This window comes from Herpailurus yagouaroundi, unplaced genomic scaffold (assembly GCF_014898765.1).
Source record: "Herpailurus yagouaroundi ecotype Mexico unplaced genomic scaffold, PumYag 67700, whole genome shotgun sequence".
NCBI lineage: Eukaryota > Metazoa > Chordata > Mammalia > Carnivora > Felidae > Herpailurus > Herpailurus yagouaroundi.
In genome coordinates, this window is record NW_024420499.1 from 1,828,939 (window position 1) to 1,852,560 (window position 23,622).

Below are 23,622 nucleotides of genomic sequence, written 5' to 3' on the forward strand. Positions count from 1 at the left end.
AGACTTGCAAAATTTCACTTATCTCTCTCTCTTCCTTCTCCTCATGACTAAAAGTCCTATTCAATTCTCAAGCAGAGAAGTTAATTATTTCCTACTTTTTCTAAACCATGGTTTCAGGACCATAATTCCATAGCTAAATAATTCAGGCTCTCTGCTCTGCCCCATTCAACGGACAGGAGTACCCTCTTGTGCAATGTCAGCTGCACCTCTGAGACACAATGGTGAAAGTGAGAGTAAATACATTTGGCCATATTGGGCACCTGGTCACCAGGACTGCTTTTCATGGACAGAGTAGATACTGTCACCATCAATGACCTCAACTACATGGTCTACATGTTACTGTATGACTCTTCATGTGGCAAGTTCAATGGCACAGTCAGGGCTCAGAATGGGAGGCTTGTCATCAGTGGAAAGCCCATCTCCATTTTCCAGGAACAAGATCCTGTCAACGTTAAATGGGGTAATGCTCGTGCTGAATCTGGGGTCTTCACTACCTCGGAGAAGGCTGGAGGGCTCACTTGAAGGGTGGAGCCAAAGGGTCATCCTTGCTGTCCTTTCTAGTGATGTCCCATGGTTGTGATGGGCATGAACCGTGAGAAGAATGAAAAGTCCCTCAAGACTGTCAGCAATGCTTCTCGTACCACCAGCCCCATTAAGAGCACAGAAGAGTCCCTCAGCTGCTGGGGAGTCCTTGTCTCCACTGAATCCGACATCACACAGCGAATATCCCGACTTTGACACTGTTTCTATCCCAGACTCATGAAGGGGAAAGGCTTAGGGAGCCCTACTTTGTCATGGGCCACCAACAAAGTATACTGTACCCAGCCTAAATAGCTTATTTTTCTAATTAAAAACAGTTCCCTTAATAAGAAGAATTCTGTTACCAACTATTTAAATGGTGTATTTTCACTCTGCTACACATATTTTGTTTAGTTTACTTTTCATGATAACCCAGTGAACTAGGTATCATTCATTGTCTCCATTTCATAGATTGGAAAACTAATGATGAATAAAGTTACTTGAAGCTGGAAAATCACAGATCCAAGAACAGAATCAAACTCTGATGCCAAAGACCTATGCTGTGATGCGTGTGTGTGCATGTGTGCGTGTGTGCGTGTGTGTGTTTCTACTTATATATCCTATCCTACTTGATTAGGAAAAATCCCAAAGCCTGGATCTGCAAAAGAAGTCACTTCCACCTATCTAGAGAAGTGTATTGCCAGTAATTTATAGAATGGAAGCCAATAACCATCACTTTTTTTTCTACCCCCGGAATTTAATTAAAAATTCACGCTTTGTTTGTTTGGTTTGTGTTTCTGTTTCCACATACTACTATTCTCCGAGGGAGAGAAAACACTTGACAAGCATGCTCACAGAATCCTAAGCTATGACTTCTAATTGAAGAGGGGTTGTTAACAGCTTCCAGATGTTTTCTAAGCATATTCTTATATAAATACAACAATAATTACCACGAAATTTGAATACTCCCCATTAGAAGCTATATTAAGATCTGATCCTTTGAGTAAAGTTTCCACCTTAACATCATCTGAAGATGCAGCAATAACAATTGGTTGGTGCTCAAAACGTAAGTGGACAGCTGGGAGAATTATGATTCCTAACACCAATGTTCACAGTAGAGGGAACACCTCAACCCAATGCAATGGCTAGAGAGAAAATGTGCAGTCACAGGACATACCTGCATTTACCACTGGAGCTTCCCCAGGGTCTCAGAAAGATCTTCAGTAATTGCTTGCTACATTGAACCAAAGCTACGAAGAGCAATATTTCTAATACGTATGTTCATATTGCCAACATTTTGATAAAACACACTTCTCCCACAAATAAATGAGAAAGACCTAACTTAAAAAAAAAGTTGAGGGGCGCCTGGGTGGCTCAGTCGGTTGAGCGTCCGACTTTGGCTCGGGTCATGACCTCACAGTTCGTGGGTTCGAGCCCCGCGTCAGGCTCTGTGCTGACAGCTCGGAGCCTGGAGCCTGCTTCAGATTCTGTGTCTTCCTCTCTCTCTGCCCCTACCCAGCTTGCGTGCACTCTCTCTCTCTCAAAATTAAAAAAAAAAAAACATTAAAAAAAAAAAGTTGATTGTTAATAAAGAGAATTTTGAGTCTGATGGAATTTCTGAATTGAAGGACACTTAAGCCAGATATCAGTAATTGTCAAGGTGGTAGGTATGAAGAATTAAGCCATGCCACCTCTAAAGCACATGGAAGATTTGTAGTTGGACTAGCTTCACAAGTCCCTTGTGAAGTTTCACAATTGAAATCACAGATGTAAGGAGGTGGCAGCCTTTTCTTTAAGCAGGTCAAACAGTGGTCACATTACAAATGACATATTGAAAATGACTTTAAGGATGGTCTACTCAAACCGTTTCATTTATAGATAAGAAAGTTGAAAGCCAGAGCAGTTAAAAGACCAAGGTCCCACAGCTGGTTACAGACAGAACGTTTAGAACCACACTTGCTCAGTTCAATCGTCCTTTAAGAAGTGATTATTTGTGTTTTTGAATAGTTGACATTTTATTATTGTTTTATTGAATTATTTTAAATGATGATATCTATGTTACGTGTGTGGTAATTTACATTTTTAATATTTATTTATTTTTGAGAGAGAGAGAGTAAGTTGGGGAGGGGCAGAGAGAGAGGGAGACAGAGAATCCAAAGCAGGCTCCAGGTTCTGAGCTGTCAGCACACAGCCCAACACGGGGCTCGAGCCCACGAGCTGTGAGATCATGACCCGAGCTGAAGTCAGATGTTTAACCGACCGAGCCACCCAGGTTCCCCATGTGTGTGGTAATTTAGAGGCGTTACCTCTGTCAATTGCATCTAGAATCTGAAAGCATAATTATCAGTTTCTAATATACCTTAGTTTTTGTATACTGTTGCAAGTTGGGCTCAAAACTTTTTAAATGCCAAGTTCCTTAACTTGATAAATATCTGGAGTATGCTCTCTTGGAAATCATTATAATATTGATCTATTAGATAATAATATATTAATATTAGACCTAAGTAGACCAGACAGAATTTTCATTCTTTTAATAGCAATTCAAGAAATGAAATGCAGAATACACATGAATTTTTGTCTTATTTTAGTGATCATTGGCCGTCATCCCATCATCAATTAGCAATGATATTTTCTACATTTCTACTGCCTCCCGTAAAGTACCACTAACGCCCTTTCACATTCTGGGTTATGGGTTATGTTGCTGAAAGACATTTGAACCCTCTATTTCTCTAACAGGCCCTGAGGTGGTTTAGGTTTTATTTCCATTTTCAGCAGATAAAAGGAGTCATAAGCTTATAGTGTGTCATGTCTTTCTGAGATGCAAAGACGAGGATACACTCATAGGGGCACAAGTAATTTTGGATCAGAGACTGGAGGGCATAACACAAAGCCAGGGAAAACCTCTGGAGAGAGAAAGAAATATAAGGTCTCCAAGCAGAATTAGAGTTGTAGCAGAGACAAGGTAGAAATAGAAATCCTACAGGAGTCCAATTAATAACAGCCCTTTTAATTTGGTGGACATCATTTCGGTTCACTTTAAATATGTTGCACATTCAAAATACAAGAGATAAGAGACGCAGGTTATAATCAATTTCAGTATTACTTTAATGAAGATGATGATCAGCTGGAGGTAAATTTATGCAACTGAAATTTCCAGGGCACTTGATTTTAATAGATTTATTGAGTGAATTTCAAAATAAGCCTGCCAAGGTTTATAACTACTCATTTCTATGGCCATACTCATGCCACATTTTAGAAACTCTACTGAATTCTTTTTCCAAATATATATATATTTAGTTTCGAATAAATCTTAGCACACGTGAAAATGTCCGGTATTGGCCGAAATCTGTTTTAGATGTTTTCAAAAGACATGCGAATGAATCATTGTTTTGTCAAAATTTGCTAGCAATTTAATGTCTTACGTGGGGATCTATTTACAGATAACTTCTAATAGCAGCAAGATACCAAGTATGGGGTATAGAAGTGGTTCACTCCAGGTGCAGGCACCGAGGGAACGTACCGCTGTAGGAGAATTTAAAAATAACAATAAAATTCCCCATAGTTATTTTTTTCTAATATCACCGTGCACCGGAGATTATGAATGACATCAGTGATAACATCTTCCTGAGCCAGACTGCTCCCATTGCCTATCCTTCCTTTAGAATGCTACTCTCTAACAGTAAGTGGTAAATATTTGTGCTAACTTGTAAATATTACTTATGAATGTACAGCCATCCTTCCATCCTTTGTGTTGATATGCTGGCCAGGGCAGTGCAGAGGTCCCTTGAAATAGCTGTATTATAGAGAAAGACAGATACCATATGTTTTCACCCTTATGTGGATTCTGAGAAAATTAACAGAAGACCATGGGGGAGGGGAAGGAAAAAAAAAAAGAGGGAGGGAGCCAAACCATAAGAGACTCTTAAAAACTGAGAATGAACTGAGGGTTGATGGTGGGGGGTGGGAGGGAGGGGAGGGTGGGTGATGGGCACTGAGGAGGGCACCTGTTAGGATGAGCACTGGGTGTTGTATGGAAACCAAGTTGACAATAAATTTCATATTAAAAAAACCAAATATCTGTATTAAGAAATTTCTAGGAACGTCTCGGGGGCTCAGTTGGTTAAGTATCCAACTTTGCCTCAGGTCATGATCTCACGGTTCGTGGGTTCCAGCCCTGTGTCCAGCTCTGTGCTGACAGCTCGGAGCCTGGAGCCTGCTTTGGATTCTGTGTCTCCCTCTCTCTCTGCCCCTCCCCCACTCGCTTGTGCTCTCTCTTTCAAAAATCAACATTAAAAATTTTTAAAAAGGAATTTCTATGAAGAAATCTGTATTGAATAGGCAGCAAAAATATAGAGGAGGTGTATATAGATCAATACTTACTACCTACATTTAAAAATTTTCCTCTTTATTCGTGTAAATGTTACAGCCTATAATGTATATACATCTTCAGTAAACAGCTTGATACAGTTTTCCATGTATATGTTTATACTGATACATATACATGGAAAACTGTATCAAGCTGTTTATATAATGTATATAGTAGTATAATATATATAATATATATATAGCTGTTTATATATATAATCTTCACCTAGATCAAGATATAGGGTATTTCCATTAACTAGATGTTCCCTTTGCATCCTTCCCAGTCAATACCTAACCCCCAGAGGTAACTACTAGCCTAACCTCTATCACCGTGATAGATTAGCTTTTTTCTGACTTGCTCATTGTATAAATTGAATCACATAGTGAATAAAGAAAAAGGAGAAAAAAAAAAGGGAAATCTGTATTTAGAAATGTTCCTTCCATTCTTTTGAGATGAAGTCCTGTGATGTTTTTCATTCCTATGTTGTGTCTATCCCATATGGACCTGTGATCTGGCTCTTATCCAGATCAGCCCTCACCAAACATCTTAATGCCCCTCAAAACCATTAATACAGCTGTTTCAGACTAGAGAGGAGCAGGCTAGGCAAGCCTTGCTATAATTCTAGTTCCTTTCTTTCCCTTTAATTCAGCATAATTACAGATTCCCCAAACCTTCATTTTTCATTAAAATATCTAATGCACATTTTCTGTGTTTATGGGATACCCTGTAAACAAATGGTTAAATGGTCAAATAAGCTTGGGAAATGTTGCAGAATATATTCTCCTTTGGGGAAATCAAAAGCACATTAAAGGCACTGAGAAGTCCTATAAGAAAAAAAATGGATATACATTCATTGAACCCAGTGTTTTCAAGCTTACTAAGAAAATTTTTTTGCATACCAATTTTAAATATCCCACGAAATTAATGTTCTCTAGTAGGAGCTATGGGATATGCGGGTCTAATTACTTTATTATCACTTTATTGAAAAGCCATCCGTACATTCCATGGGCAAACTTGCGTCTCTAATAAATCACTTTCAATACTGTTGGCATTTTAAACAATTTTGAGCTACATGTGAGACAGTTTCATGATTATAAACCATACTATTATTTAAGGGAAGCCTAGCTTTGACTAAACTAGAGATGAGTGCCTTTATACAGCACATTAAATAACGTTGTGGATATGTCCTCCAGAAAAATACCAGAGCAAGTATAGTTGTGAATTGTTTTTAATAGCATCTTCAGATAAAAGCTGGGCAGACAACATTAAATTCCAATTCAGAGATTACAATCTACCAAAAGGGAGCTGGTGAATTACACATACGCTTATTTTATTATTTTTATTTTTTTATTAGAGAATAAAGTGGTATATATAATTTTCTAAATGACAGCAACTTATACATTTAAGCTCCAAAACTATTTCTCCCCCTTACTTAGTCATCTCTGGAATGAATCTTCCTAGAATTCAACCTGTTTAACAAATTGTATTATACCTTTTTCTTGATTACTTGAGGCACAAAATGAGTGATATCACTATTTGACAATATCACTATTGCCACTATGCCTACTATTTCCTTTCTTCTGAGCAGATGTCTTTTCTGAGAACATCGGGTTCAATGCTTCCCTATCAAGTTAACTTTAATTTGCATGTGATCTTAAATCGACGGGCTTTAGTTTCTCCCAAGCGGCTGCTGAGGTCTTGATGGAGAGGTTTCCCCCCTTGAATGTGTACTTATGTTGCAGATAGCTGTTGGATGCCATGGAGGGAGATGGGAAATGATAGGGAAAGGAGACCAGAGTGGACTAGTGGGAGGATTCCATTGTGGTCGTTGAAAGAATGCACTTTGGTATTCCTGAATTCTCGTACTGGCTTCAGTACTAACTAGTTGTTACCTCTGGCAAATTACCTAACTGGTGAGCCTCAGTTTTCTCATCTGTAATACACAATCACTGTGTTTACCACCATGTAAGTATTAAAGAAGATACTAACTGTCGGATAAAGTTTCAGGTCAGAAGTAGGTTGAGAGCCACAATGATAGCATACATAAACAGTACACAGACATTGGGACTCTAGAAAAGCAACAAGTCAAAAGCCAAATGACAACCAAGAGCCCGAGGGAATATTTTCTGGCCAGAGCAAGGCAAGAGTTCTAAAATACAAGCCAAGAGTCACCTCTTTATGAGACAGGACTAACTAGTTAAACGTGTATGTTTTGGAGTCTGGCAGAATTGGTTTTATTTATTTTTTTTTAACGTTTTTTTTTTATTTTTGAGACAGAGAGAGACAGAGCATGAACGGGGGAGGGGCAGAGAGAGAGGGAGACACAGAATCGGAAGCAGGCTCCAGGCTCCGAGCCATCAGCCCAGAGCCTGACGCGGGGCTCGAACTCACGGACCGTGAGATCGTGACCTGAGCTGAAGTCGGCCGCTTAACCGACTGAGCCACCCAGGCGCCCCTGGCAGAATTGGTTTTAAACCAAGGTACTGAAACATACTAGCTTTATTATGACAGTCAAGTTACTTATCGTAAACCTCTTTTTACACATATCTAAATGGGATAATATTGTACCAGAGGGTAGTTACAAGAAGTATGCAAACACACACACGCACACACTTCCTTAATGTCTGGCTGTAAAACCCAATAAATAGCCTGGCTTCACACATTCCTCCATTGTAGCACTATAAAATATGTGATAAACGAACATCTTCACGTTGCTTACTTTTCTCCAATTTTATGTCACAGAAGGAGTCTGGCCATTGTAAAATTGCATTTGGCGAAATCCCTAGTGAGTGCTATCACCAAAAATTTAGGACGGAGAGTGAAAATAAAAAGTCAAAAGCTTTAAATTTGGCATATTTGGACGCTTGGTATTTTCCTTAGTTGTTCCCCGCCTTGGCTGCAGATTCTAATTACCTGAGGAACTTTTAAAGATCCGCACACCCAAGCTGCACCCGAGACAAAGTAAATCAGAATTTCTGGGTGTGGGACCCATGATCGGTAATTTGTAAGCTCCCCAGGTGATTCCAACATGCGATCACGTTTGAGAACCGCTGCTCCAGCTTAGCGGTCGTCAAATCTGACTGTGTGTTAGACTCACCTGAATACCTTTCAGAGTTTGTTCCAGAACCAGTGGGCACGTACTGGGGACCTGCTATAGGTCAGGGATGGTAACACACGGTTTAAATATATTGTCTTCTTTACATTTTACACTATTAGAACACGAATTCATAACATCCCTAATCTTCAACAGAACCCTATGAGGTAGGTATAATTTTCTCATTTTAGAGACTTTAAATTCCACGAGGAGTTATGTATCTTATTTGCCTCATCCTCAGAATCTAGCATAGTACCTGGCACAAAATAAGTGATAAGCATTTGCTTCATGAGTAAGCAAACAGAATCTCATGCGGAAAAAAAAAAAAAAAAAAAAAAAAAAACGCAGAGAATTTAAGAAATTTTCCAAAAGCTCCAGAGGCAGGATGGAAAGCCGAACCTGCTTCAGGAGCCCATGCTTTCCACACCCTGCCACACCGCTTTTCCTGTTTGCCTGTGGAACTGTATCAACTTTCCATAGCAGCACCAGCAGGAATCACATAGGGAAACTTTAAGACTGTCGACGAAGTAATTCATCTTTTTGTGCCATCGCAAGCGTCCCCCTAAAACCCACTCCAGAGCCACTGCTTACACTCAGCAATGCTCACATACACTATAATCAGCCTTTATGAGTTGGAAGGCAAACCCAGCTAAACTCAATCTCTTTCCTCCATGACCATCTTAGAAGAATCCTAGACAACTCTAATTTCTCCCTTTATTTGAATTCCTAAAATACTTTTCATTTCGATTATTTATTTTGGTACACATTACCTCCTGTCACATATGGGTAAGTTTCACGGAAGCATGCTCTGTATTTCCAGTAGAATTATGAAATCTCTAAAAGCAGGTAACGACAGGATATACTGTGTCTCAGACCCTGTTCTAAGCACTTCATACATATTATCCCACTTATCCTTAGAATAACCAGTTGAAGTAGGTACTTTTAATATATTCGCAAATGAAAAAAACAGTTATATTGAAATAGTTGTCAAAATATTTTCAAATTTAGACAATACAGTAATATATTTTCTTCCTTATAACAAATTTGGTACAAGATGATCATCAGGTCTACAAGGATCATAAATTTGACATAAGATGAGCTCAAATTTTATTTCACTATAATTACAACTTTTTTATGCGCATGGAATTATCTGCGTTGTCTATTGCTGACAAAGTCATAGGTATGGTCTCTTTATTCTAGTGCTCTGTCGCCTACTTTCAAAATCAAAGGAAATGCTAATTTTTTGGAGATGGGGGAAAAAGAGATGTAATTTTCCCTTTCCAAATTCACATACCAGTTGAATTTAATTAGCAGAGACCCAGGATCCATGAACTCCAAATTAAGATCTCCTGGCCCCAAAACAGTTATTAGGCATTGAACCACCTGCTACTTCATATGCTCAAATCTTTACGTAGGGAAACATCAAGTTAGAAGATGTACTTTACGGGGCGCCTGGGTGGCGCAGTCGGTTAAGCGTCCGACTTCAGCCAGGTCACGATCTCGCGGTCCGTGAGTTCGAGCCCCGCGTCGGGCTCTGGGCTGATGGCTCAGAGCCTGGAGCCTGTTTCCAATTCTGTGTCTCCCTCTCTCTCTCTGCCCCTCCCCCGTTCATGCTCTGTCTCTCTCTGTCCCAAAAATAAATAAACGTTGAAAAAAAAATTAAAAAAAAAAAGATGTACTTTACTCCTTATTAGCTTGGAAATATATTTTGGTTGTAGTCACATCAATTATTAGTGAACATTTGCATCAAGACTTGGAGTACTCCATTAACTGGGTTAGTCTGTGAAGGAGTTGAGAGATATTCTAAAGAGAATTGGCTTGTACCTTTGGTAATTTTCCCAAAATTTCATCACTGTTCAGGAAATTGTAAAAGAAAAACAAAACAAAAAAAAAAAAAAATTAAAATGCAACCAGTGCTAGCTAGCTTCTATTTTTACACATAGCATCTATTTAACCACAAAGGTTGGCATTCGGTAATATACATTCAACTTTCCCATAAAGTACAAGTTCAGCCCACAAAAAAAAATGCAGATTATTTTTTTATCTCACAATAGGGCAAGATACTGATAAAGGTCACAACCTTAATGATGCTAGTAGGATCTTAAGTCAGCTGCCAAATTGAAATCGGTATCATTCTTATTAGAGTGCCAGCAAAATTTTGCATGTTATAAATTGCGGAAAGAGCTTTATTTTGCTTTGGATAAGGTAATTCATTCACGATATATTCAGGCTAATGAATATGATTTTCTGCTGTATTATATATATACACATACATATATACATACACATATACATATATAAAACATTTTCTTTGGGGAACAAAATAAAACAGAATTCTTATTAATGTATCTTTTGAAAAAAATAAACATGTTTAAATGTTCTGCTAGTCTTTACTAAAGTTCTAAGACTAAGTGTTTGACTTTTAAACCTGACAGATGGCAGCTCCCCCCACCACCTGCTTTTCATTTTTTTTCCATCTCATTTGGCATAGTTTACGGGCAACAGGGAAAACCTAGCTTTCTTAGCAGCAAATCAGACCAGATCTTTCATTTCAAACAGATCCAGTTAACTGAAATACAATGCAACTTTGAAAAGTGCAGGGGCATAAACCGGCAGAAGAAGCTACAACTTGAGAGGTAATTAATTGCAACTTCTTTATGTGGACCAGGTCTACCAGTCTTCACTCTGACCCAATGGGCATGTCAATAGGGTTGTACTCTTAATTGTTAAATATGCACTCATTAAAAAGGTACATTATTCAGGCTCTTCTATGGAATTCCCAATGGAAGTTGGGTTTACTGAAGAAACTTTGGTGCAGAGCAGGTATCATGAGGTCACTGACAACAGGATTTAAAATGAAATAAGCAAACAAACAAACAAACAACAAATGGAAGCTATTAATATGAGAACAGGGTTACAATGTTCACAATTTTGCCATGTTGCCCTTCAGTACCATGACTTAGTAAGTTACTTAGCAATATCCTATGGAATTATCTTCTTTGTGCTGTGTTCATAGAACACATCACATCCGGGGCGCCTGGGTGGCGCAGACGGTTAAGCGTCCGACTTCAGCCAGGTCACGATCTCGCGGTCCGGGAGTTCGAGCTCCGCGTCGGGCTCTGGGCTGATGGCTCGGAGCCTGGAGCCTGTTTCCGATTCTGTGTCTCCCTCTCTCTCTGCCCCTCCCCCGTTCATGCTCTGTCTCTCTCTGTCCCCAAAAACAAATAAACGTTGAGAACACATCACATCCAAGTACTTTGTTATACCTTCATGGGGTAGGCAATAAAGCCTTAGCTTAGAGTCACAAATATTTAGTAGTTCCTGTTTCATTTTTCTAATGTTTATTTATTTTGAGAGGGTGGGGGAGGGACAGAGTGGGGAGGGGAGAGAATCCCAAAGAGGCTCCACACTGTCAGCAAGGAGCCCAGTGTGGGGCTCAACACACAAACTGTGAGATCATGACCTGAGCCAAAATCAAGAGTTAGATGCTTAACTGACTGAGCCACGTAAGTGCCCTTAGAAAAAAAAAATATTTTAGTTGTTGAATTATTAGTGAACCAAATAACAAAATTGTGGAACTAGAACATTACTTACTTATTTCCTTACTACATGAATAAGAATTTAAATAAAATCAGTAAAGCAAAATGATGCTAATTTCAAATGAACTAGGATAAATAAAAAGTCAGAACAAATTTATCCATGAACAGGAAATTTCAGTCCCAGAACATCAGTCAAATAGGAAGAGGCTCTGAAATTTTCTCTTGGTCAATTTTTTATGTAAATATTGATTCCAAAGACATAAAATGAAAACAAATAATAAACGTTTTATATCAATAATCTATTCTATTTTTCCAGTTAAGCATCTACTAGAAGAAACTGGTTTCTTGCTTGTTTGTTTGCTAGGTCACTTTATATTTTTCAGGTTTTCACTTAAATTCCAGTTAGTTAACATACAGTGTAATATTAGCTTCAGGTGTACAATATAGTGATTCAATACTCCCATACACCACCCAGTGCTCATTACAAGACCCCTCCTTAATCCCCATCACCTATTTAACCCATCTCCCCAACCACCTCCCCTCTGGTAACCATCAGTTTGTTCACTATATTTAAGAGTTTACTTCTTGGTTTCCCTCTCTTTTTTTCCCCTTGTCTCATACGGTATTTGATTTTCTCTGACTTATTTCACTTAGCATAATGCTTTCCAGTTCCATTCATGCCATTGCAAGATTTGCAATGGCAAGATTTCATTTTTTTATGCCTGAGTAATATTCCAGTGTGTGTGTGTGTGTGTGTGTGTGTGTGTGTGTGTGTGTACCTCCTTTTCTTAATCCATTCATCAATCAATGAATAATACTTTGGCTATTATACATAATGTTGTTATAAACATCAGGGTGCATGTATCCCTTTGAAGTATCTTTCTATTTTCTGGGCAAATACTTGGTAGTGCAATTGCTGGATCGTGGGGGTAGTTCTATTTTTAACTTTTTGAGGACCCTCCATCCTGTTTTCCACAGTGGCTGCACCAGTTGGCATTCCCACCAACAGTGCAAGGAGGTTCCCCATTCTCCACATCCTCACCGACACCTGTTTTATCTGTTGTTGATTTTAGCCATTCTGATAGGTGTGAGGTGATATTTCATTGTAGTTTTGATTTGCATTTCCCTGATGATGAGTGATGGTGATGTTGAGCATCTTTTCATGTGTCTACTGGCCGTCTGTATGTCTTCCTTGGAAAAATGTCTATTAATGCCTTCTGTCCATTTATTGATTGGAGTATTCCATTATGGGTGTTGCGTTTTATAAGTTCTTTATAATATTTTGGATACTAAACCTTTACCAAATCTATCATTTATAAATATCTTCTCCCATTCTGTATGCTGCCTTTTAGTTTGTTGATTGTTTCCTTAGCTGTGAACAAGCTTTTTCATTTTGATGAAGTCCCAATAGTTCATTTTTGCTTTTGTTATCTTTCGCCTCAGGAGAAATATCTAGAGAGAAGTGACTGCTTGTGGTCTCTTCTAGGATTTTGATGGTTTCCTGTCTCACATTTAGGTCTTTCATCCAATTTTAATTTATTTTTGTGTATGGTATAAGAAAGTGGTGTTTCCCACTGGACATTCTTTCATTCTCTGCCAAAGATTAATTAACCGTATAGCTGTGGGTTCATTTCTGCATTTTATATTTTATCTACTGATCTATGTGTCTATTTTTACGCCATTTTTATCATACTGTTGTGATGATGACAGCTTTGTAATATAAAGTCTGGAATTCTGATGTTTGCAGTTTTGCTTTTCTTTTTCAAGGTCGCTTTGGCTATTTAGCTATGGAGTTTGTTGTCAGTATTTAGGTCAATTTCTGGGTATTTCGGATGATTTGGTAGTTATGTAGTTGTACTCGTGGGATTTCTCCTACTCTGTCGCCGTCTTACTCCCTCCTAAGAAATTTGGTTTTAACAGATTTTACTTCTCATGGTAATGGCTGACTATTACTATCATTTTGTAGTTTGGTCTATGAAATTAAATTTAAATACAAAGTTTCCTATGGTTCACAAATCTATAATGCTTTCTATCTACAATGCCACATGCATTTTGGACTCTAATACAATATTTTAGGAATGGATGGACTTACTAAATGGATCTTGTGAGTTCTCCATATAGAAATAATCCAAAACTAGAAGATATGCAACCCAAGTATAACTGTCACACTGATGTGTTGCCACTAAGATTTGATATTCACTAAACTCCTACAGGTGGCATACTTTATACTTGGCATTTCCTGTATTTTTCTTATTATTCCTCACAATAACATTACAAAACAGATTCATTTAAATAACTTGCCCAAGGGGCGCCTGGGTGGCGCAGTCGGTTAAGCGTCCGACTTCAGCCAGGTCACGATCTCGCGGTCCGGGAGTTCGAGCCCCGCGTCGGGCTCTGGGCTGATGGCTCGGAGCCTGGAGCCTGTTTCCGATTCTGTGTCTCCCTCTCTCTCTGCCCCTCCCCCGTTCATGCTCTGTCTCTCTCTGTCCCAAAAAATAAATAAATGTTGAAAAAAAAATTTAAAAAAAAAAGTAAATAAATTGCCCAAGATAAATAGGAAAGCCAAAACTATAATTCAAACCTGACTCCAAGCTTCCTGCTCACAACTTCTAAACTGCATTCTTTATCTTAAAATTATCTCTGAAAAGTGCAATACTCTGCAATGGGCATTAATAACAGAGACAGACAGAGAGATGGGTAGAAAGAGCCGGAACTTCCAGAGAGCTGAAAAGAATGTGTATTTATCAACTCCCAAAATTTCCTTCTCTACATATGTGAAGTGAGTTCAGAACTATGAAGATTTGACACCAAAATCACACCTCAGCATTACTTCAAGACGGAATGCTGAAATTACAAAATGACCGAGGGAAGCAAAGTGAAATCAACAATACTTAGCACACAGTTACTTACACTCACGCCTCCATGACCCTTCCCTATCACAGGGCTTTGTGATGAGCAATGCAGACTGGGAAAAGCTGTGAGGGGTACTGTGGCTAGAGAGGCCTCAGCGCGATTTGGAATGTGCACCTTTAGGTGAACTGGCCGCCTCACGACGGCGACAGATTGTCGTGACGCAACAACCTGTGGCCAGATTAAACCAGCTCTAAGTCTGAACACAGTGATGAAGGGTTCAGGGAAGTCAGAGTACGGAGTACAGGTAGGAAATTTCAACATAAATTTGGTTTCAAGGGCCAGAGGCAATTTATAGAACTACGTAATATTTAAAAGGACAGTTTTACAATCCCTTAGCTCCCAAAGGCTACAAGGAAGGAAAAATCAGTCCGTGGCAACGACATGACGTTGGGAATGAAGAAAGAAAAAATGAAAATTTAAAGTCCTGAAAAATACAAGGTAAACTTTAAACCAAAGATTCACAACACTCAAAACCCCTCTCTCGCCATCAAAGTAAACAAAATAAAATAGAGAAATAATGGAGAAATAAAACACTACTACAGAACCTAGACTTTGCTAGACTGACAACAAAGGGCAATGTTAAACTAGGAATATTATAAATCACCCCAATGCCATAAAAGCAGGCAAGAGGAAAGTAATATCCATGCCAAAATATTTACAAAATTCGGAATGAAATTTCACTCAACTGAGTATATTAACCCTGAAAAACACCCTGGAAGCAGAATAGAACTGTAACTCTACACTACAAAAAGAATTAAATATATTAAAACAAGCACTTAAGAATATGAAAAAAATCAAAACAAACATGAGCAACAGGAAATCTCATCCTTTGCTGCTTGGAATGAAAAATGGAATATGGCCACTTCGGAAGGTGATTTAGCCATTTCTTACTAAGGTAAACACAGTCTTGTCATACAATCTAGCAGTCATGATCCTAGGTTTCAACTGATTTGAAAACTTATGTCCATACAAAAACCTACACGCACATGTTTATAGCAGCTTTACTTCAAATCTCTAAAGCTTATAAGGAATCAAGCAGTCCTTCAATACATGAATGGATAAACAAATTGTGCTCGATCTTTATAATAGAATACTATTCAGCAATAAAAAGAAATGAGCCATGAAGCTATACAAAAACATGGATGAACCTTAAGTACACATTATTAAGTAAAGAAGCCACTCTCTAAAAGGCTACATACTGTATGATTCCATTTATATGACATGCTGAATAAAAGCGAAATTCTAGAGATAGCAAGTGCATCAGTGGTTGCCATGTGTTTACCGTGGGGAGGGTTGAATAGCTGAACCACAGGACTTTTGTGAAGGAGGGGCAGAGAATGACTTTACTCCCCCCTCCTGAGAGTGGACTGCACATAATTACTTCTTTCTAAAAAAGAAAAAAAAAGGAGTAACTTTCCAGTGGAGAACCATGACAAAAGCTAATTCAGCTAGGTGGCTGAGGTTAAGATCAGAATTATAAGTTATATTGTAATATGAACTCTTGATATGAGGACAATGGCATTTCAGTTCTTATGGTATTCCTCCCCAAAATCCATAATTCCAATCTAAACATGAGAAAAGCATCAGAAACAGCCTAATTGAGGGGCATTCTCCAAAATCCCTGACCAGTACTCCTGAAAACTGTCAAGGTCATCAAAAATAGGGAAAGTTTAAGACATTATCACAACCATGAGGGGCCTAAAGAGTCATGAAAACTAAATATATTATGGTATTCTGGATGTGATCTGGGAATATAGAAAGAATGTTAAATAAAAATTAAGGGAATATAAATAAAGTATTGATTTCTTTTAATAATAATGTAATAATATTGGCCTATTAACAATGACAAATATACCATGGTACAGAAAGATATAACAACAGGAAACTGGGTATGGGATTTATAGGAACTCCATACTATTTCCCTAATTTTGCTATAAATTTAAAACACCCATAAGATATAAGGTTTATTTAAAGTACTAAGCTATTTAACAAAGAAAGTGTGAATCAAGGATTGTATATCCAGCCAAGGTTTCCTTTAAATATCAATGTTACTAAAATAAAATTTCAACATAAAAGAATAAACATAAAACCATGGTTGCCAGGGGTTAGGGGTCAGGGAAAATGGGGAGGGGTTGGTCAAAGGACACAAACTTCCAGTCATAAGATGAATAAGTTCTAAAGACCTAATGTAGATCATGGTGACTATGGTTAATAATACTGAATTGTACACTTGAACTTTACTAAGACACTAGATTTTAAGTTTTCTCACCACATCAAAAAAAAAAGGTAATTATGAAAGGCAATAGATGTGTTAATTTGCTTGACCGTGGTAATCATTTTACAATGAATACATATACCAAACCATGATATTATACACTTTAAATATTTACAATGTTTATTTGCCAAGTATACCACAATAAAAATGGAAACATTTTTAAAAAGAATTTAAGGAATTCTGCGCCCATTAGCCTTTCTTGAGGAATCTACTAGAGGATGAATTTTTATACAAGTGATGACAGAGATAACTTCAACAAAAGGACTTATGTTGAATATTTTAAAACATACATATAAAACTAAAACCTGAGTGAAGATGAAGGTAAAAAATTAATTTATAAATGTTATGTATTACAAAAAAATAAAATTATGCATCTAAAAAATAGAGAGAAAAAAGGAAAATAGAAAATGCTTATAGTTGTATAGCATGGATGGGTTTTAAAGAACGCTGGAGAAAAAAAAAACACACACACACAAAACCAAAACCAACAAACCAAAAATGCAAACTACCAAACCAGAGAGTGAAGGGTTAAATAAGAAAACAGGGGAACAGGGCACTAAGCTTATTTTTTTAAAAAAACATAAGCATGGGTTAGAATAAATACGGACATTTCCTAATTGGGTCCTTTGACAAGATGTAGACACAATGACAACCCAGTAGCAAAGCATACCCTTGGCCTAGATCTTGCTTTCTAAATACCACTTTCCAATGAAAGAAACTAGAGCTCATTGGAGAAATGGCTGATTTTATGTCTGCAGTAAGTGAAAGTGAAAATGGGCTTGTAGCATCTTATAGTGCCAGAAAACAAGAGTGTGCTCAAGAAACACAAGGATGGAAGCATGTCAAAGGAACACAGGAATCAATCTCAAGGAACTCCAAATGGCCAAAATTGGAATAAAATAAACAGTATACAAAACAGAAGAGACTCATAAATATGGAGAACAAACTGAGGGTTGCGGGAGGGGTTGTGGGAGGGGGGATGGGCCAAATGGGGAAAGGGCACTAAGGAATCTACTCCTGAAATCATTGTTGCCCTGTATGCTAACTAATTTGGAAGTAAATTTTTAAAAAAATAAAAAAAAAACCAAGTTAAAAAAAACAGTATAGTACTATGTGCAAAAATATTTTAATATTTATGTTTTATTATATAAGATATAAATTAGGGATCATTATATACAGTATTATGTTTTATATATTATATAAATTTATTTGGAACACCAAAACTACATTAGATTTTAATCAAAAGTATAAAATAAATATACATGACCCTATACTGACATAAATAAGTTATTGGATAAATAAATAAGCTGACTACATGGGACAAATCCTTAGATAAGAATTCTAAATATACATAACTATTCCCTGGAAAGCTAGATCTTAATTTCTCACACTCTGGAGTATGGAATGGACTTATTCTTACATCTAAAGCATAGAATACTATAAGTATAGCATACTTATAGAATACTTACTATCTTAACCACTTTGTTCTTTATTTTCAAGATTGCTTTGGCTACCTAGGGTCATTTGTGTTTCCATACAAATTTTAGGACTGTTTGTTCTACTTCTGTGAAAAATGCTGTTGAGATTTTGATAGGTACTGCATTGAATTTGTTGCTTTGGGTAATATGGATATTTTAACAATATTAATTCTTTGAATCCATGAGCACAGAATATCTTTCCATTTATTTGTGTCTTATTCACCTTCTTTCATCAATATATTACAGTTTTCAGTGTACAGGTCTTTCACCTCTTTGGTTAAATTTATTCCTAGGTACCTTATTCTTTTTGGTGCAATGGTAAATGGGATTGTTTTCTTAATTTCTTGTTTTGATACTTTGCTGTTAGCATATAGAAACATAACAGATTTAAAGTTTTTGCACAGCAAAGGGAACCATCAACCAAATGAAAAGGCAACATACTAAATGGGAGGAAATATTTGCAAACCATCTATCTGATGCAGGGTTAATATCCAAAATATATGAAGAACTCATAGAACTTAATAGTAAAGAAACCATCAGTCTGATATAAAAATGAATAGAGGGCCTGAATAGACATTTTTCCAAAGAAGACAAATGGCCAACAGGCACTTGAAAGATGCTCAACACCACACTGATCATCAGAGAAATGCAAATCAAAACCAAAATGAGATAGCACCTCACACCTGTCAGAATGGCTATTACCAAAAATACAAAAAAAGTAAGTGTTGTTAAGGATGTGGAGGAAAGGGAAACTTTGGGTCCTGTTGGTAAGAATGTAAATTGGTACAGCCACTGTGGAAAACAGTAGGGAAGTTCCTCAAAAAAATAAAACAGAACCACCATATGATCCAGCAATTCCATTTCTGGGTAGTCACCTGAAGAAAACAAAAATGCTAAGGCAAAAAGATGTATGCACCCCCTATGTTCATTAAATCATTATTTATAATAGCCAAGATATGAAAACAACCTAAGTGTTCATTGATGGATGAATGGATGAACAAGATGTACACATACATAATGGACTACTACTGAGCCACAAATAAAGAATGAAATCTTGCCATTTGTAGCAACATGGATGGGCCTTGGGTGTATTAAGTGAAATAAATCAGAGAAAGACAAATACCACATGATCTCACTTACACGTGAAATCTCAAAAGCAAAATGAATGAACAAACAAAACAAAAGCAAAGCTCATAGACATAGAAAACAAAATGGTGGCTGTCACAGGGCAGGGGGTTAGGAGTTGGGTAAAATGAATGAAGTAGGTCAAGAGATACAATCTTCCACGTAAAAATACGTCATGGGATGTAACGTACAGCATGGTGACTATGGTTAATAATACCATAGTGTATGTTCGAAAGTTGCCAATGGGAGTAAATTTTAAAAGTTCTCATTATAAGAAAAAAATTGTGTAACTTTATGGTGATGGATGGTAACTAGACTGATTGTGGTGATTATTTTGCAGTGTATACAAGTTTCAAATCATTTCATTGTACACCTAAAACTAATATAGTGTGTTATGTCAATTATACCTCAATTAAAAAAATCAGTTCTCATTAATCTATAGAGTTCAAGCCCCCAAAAAATTGCAGTTGTGTTTTAACAACAGTAAAATTACAGTAGAATTTATAGGACAAAGTAGAGATTTATAAGTAGGCAAGTCAATCTTGTAAAGGAGAAACTAGAGTTCTTGTCTTCTGATGTCTTAAAACAGAGTACAGGATCATTGCAATCAACACAGGGTAGCATTGGTATAAGAACACATATTAAAGAAATACTCCAGGTGCTCTGCACCTCCTCATTTGACAGATAGCCACATCTTTGGGTGCAGTGCTAACCATGTTGCTGAACATAACGGTGAGGGTTGGAGAAAGTCAATTTGGCCCTATTGGGTGCCTCGTCACCACAGCTGCTTTTAACTTTGGCGAGGTGGTTATTGTCACCATCAATGACGCTTTCCTTGACCTCAACTACACGGTCTACATATTCTAGTATGATTCTACCCATGGCAAATTCCACAGCACAATCAAGGCTGATAATGGGAAACTTGTCATCATCGGAAAGCCCATCTCCAACTTCTAGGAGATCCCGCCAACACCAAGTGGCGTGATGCTGGTGCTGAGTATGTTGTGGAATCCACTGGGGTCTTCACCACCATGGAGAAGGCTGGGGCTCACCTGAAGGGTGGGACCAAGAGGGTCATCATCTCTGCCCCATGTGCTGATGCTCCCATGTTTGTGAGGAACATGAACTATGAGAAGTATGCCAACTCCCCCAATATCGTCAGCAATGCCTCCTGAACCACCAACTGCTTGGTCTTTCTGGCCAAGGTCATCTGTGACGACTTTGGCATTGTCCTCTGGCCAAGGTCATCTGTGACAACTTTGGCACTGTGGAGGGACCCATGACCACAGTCCACACCATCACTCCCACCCAGAAAACCGTGGACGGCCCCTCTGAGAAGTTGTGGCATGATGTTTGAGGGGCTTCCCAGAACATCATCCCTGCTTTTACTGGAACTGCCAAGGCTGCAGGAAAGGTCATCCCTGAGCTGGACAGAAAGCTCACTGACGTGGCCTTCGTGTCCCCACCCCTGACCTGTCAGTCATGGATCCAAACTGACACCTGGAGAAAGCTACAAATATGATGACATCAAGAAGGTGGTGAAGCAGGCATCAGAGGATTCCCTCAAGGGCATCCTGTGCTACACTGAGGACCAGGTATCTCCTGTGACATCAACAGTGACACCCATTCTTCCACCTCCAATGCGGGGACTGGCATTGCTCTCAATGACCACTTTGTCAAGTATGACGATGAATTTTGCTAAAGCAACCAGGTGGTGGACCTTATGGTATAAAAGGCCTCCAAGGAATGAGAGACCACTGGACCACCAGCCCCAGTGACAAGAAGAACAGAGGCCCTCAGTTACTGGGGAGTCCTCTCCCCAACTCATCCCTCAACACACTGAGAATCTCCTCACCTCTACACAGTTTCCATCCCAGATCCCCTGAAGAAGAGGGGGGATTTGGGGAACCCTACATTGTCATGTACCACCAATAATGTATACTGTACTCAGAAAGGAAAAAAAATGAAAAACCAAATACTCTGATGGAACAGAATAAGGAAAGCAAATACGAATAGATTCACATATGTGTAAGAATGTGAATATAACATAATATATGACAGAATTAACAGCACAAATCAAAAGAAAAAATTGGTTTAGCAAATTATGTAGGAAGATCCGTCTCATTGTAAGCAAAATATAAACCTGTATCTCTTAAAAATACTTTAAAAGATGGACTATTAATTCACTGAAGTTCTATTTATAAAACAAAATAATATACAGTTCATCATATTAAATGTAGGTGAATATTTTGTGTTCCCTAGGTCTGGGGACGCTCTTAGAACATGATTCAGAAGCACACACAATAAAGCTAAATTTATGAATTCAGTAATTTGATTTCTGTCCAATGATACTGACAAAGTTAGTAGACAGATGATAGAATAGAAAAATTTATTAGCAATGTCTAAAACTAATGAGGGATTAATATCTAGAATATATGTGATTCTTTTAAAATCCAACCATTAAGGGGCGCCTGGGTGGCTCAGTCGGTTAAGCCTCCGACTTCGGCTCAGGTCATGATCTCGCGGTTTGTGAGTTCGAGCCCCGTGTGGGGCTCTATGCTGACGGCTCTGAGCCTGGAGCCTGCTTCCGATTCTGTGTCTCCCTCTCTCTCTGCCCCTTCCCTGCTCACACTCTGTCTCTCTCTCTCTCTCTCTCTCTCCTTCAAAAATAAATAAACATTAAAAAAATTTTTTAATAAATAAAAAAAAAATAAAATCCAATTTTTTGCCTTTAGGCAAAGGAGACAAAATGGGAGGATGAATTCTAAAAAGCCTAATAAACATACTCAGTAGTTTCCAAACATTAATAATCAGAAAAATGTCAATTAAAACACTGATGTGATAATCAAGACAGTATGGTATTGGCACAAAAACAGACACATAGACCAATGGAATAGAATAGAGAACCCAGAATTGGACCCACAAATGTATGGCCAACTAATCTTTGACAAAGCAGGAAGGAATAGCCAATGGAAAAAAGACAGTCTCTTTAACAAATGGTGCTGGGAGAACTGGAGAGCAACATGCAGAAGAATGAAACTAGACGGCTTTCTTACACCATTCACAAAAATGAAGTCAAAATGGATGAAGGACCTGAATGTGAGACAGGAAACCATCAAAACCCTAGAGGAGAAAGCAGGATAAAACCTCTCTGACCTCAGCCGCAGCAATTTCTTGCTTGACACATCTCCAAAGGCAAGGGAGTTAAAAGCAAAAATGAACTATTGGGACCTCATCAAGATAAAAAGCTTCTGCACGGCAAAGGAAACAGTCAATAAAACTAAAAGGCAACCGACGGAATGGGAAAAGATATTTGCAAATGACATATTGGACGAAGGGCTAGTATCCAAAATCTATAAAGAACTCACCAAACTCCACACCCAAAAACAAATAATCCAGTGAAGAAATGGGCAGAAGACGTGAATAGACACTTTTCTAAAGAAGACACCAGATGGCCAACAGGCACATGAAAAGATGCTCAACGTCCCTCCTCATCAGGGAAATACAAGTTCAAACCACACCGAGACCACCTCATGCCGGTAAGAGTGGCTAAAATGAACAAATCAGGAGATTATAGATGCTGGAGAGGATGTGGAGAAACGGGAACCCTCTTGCACTGTTGGTGGGAATGCAAACTGGTGCAGCCGCTCTGGAAAACAGTATGGAGGTTCCTCAAAAAATTAAAAATAGAACTACCTTATGACCCAGCAATAGCACTGCTAGGAATTTACCCAAGGGATAGAGGAGTGCTGATGCATAGAGGCACTTGTACCCCAATGTTTATAGCAGCACTTTCAACAATAGCCAAATTATGGAAAGAGCCTAAATGTCTATCAACTGACGAATGGATAAAGAAGATGTGGTTTATATACACAATGGAATACTACTTGGCAATGAGAAGAATGAAATCTGGCCATTTGTAGCAACATGCATGGAACTGGAGAGTGTTATGCTAGGCAAAATAAGTCATACAGAGAAAGATGCCATATGTTTTCACTCATATGTGGATCCTGAGAAACTTAACAGAAGACCATGGGGGAGAGGAAGGGGGGAAAAAAAGTTACAGAGAGGGAGGGAGGCAAACCGTAAGAGACTCTTAAATACTGAGAACAAACTGAGGGTTGAGGGGGGGTGGGGGAGAGGGGAAAGTGGGTGATGGGCACCTGCTGGGATGAGCACTGGGTGTTGTATGGAAACCAATTTGACAATAAATTATATTTAATATTAAAAAATTTTAAAAATAAAATAAAAATTAAAAAAGTAGAACGCTGTATATGTGCAAATATGGCCAATCACTGTTAGTGGGAGAGTGC

General features: G+C 38.2%; 1 non-coding gene and 1 pseudogene across 1 annotated transcript; both read left to right on the forward strand.

Annotated features, from left to right (window-relative positions):
* Nucleotides 1-218: 218 nt before the first annotated feature.
* On the forward strand, nt 219-21,059 carry LOC121025746 (glyceraldehyde-3-phosphate dehydrogenase-like; annotated as a pseudogene).
* TRNAQ-UUG (transfer RNA glutamine (anticodon UUG)) lies at nt 1,883-1,967 on the forward strand. Its single transcript has one exon. It is a non-coding gene; the product is annotated as a tRNA-Gln (tRNA).
* Nucleotides 21,060-23,622: the final 2,563 nt, after the last annotated feature.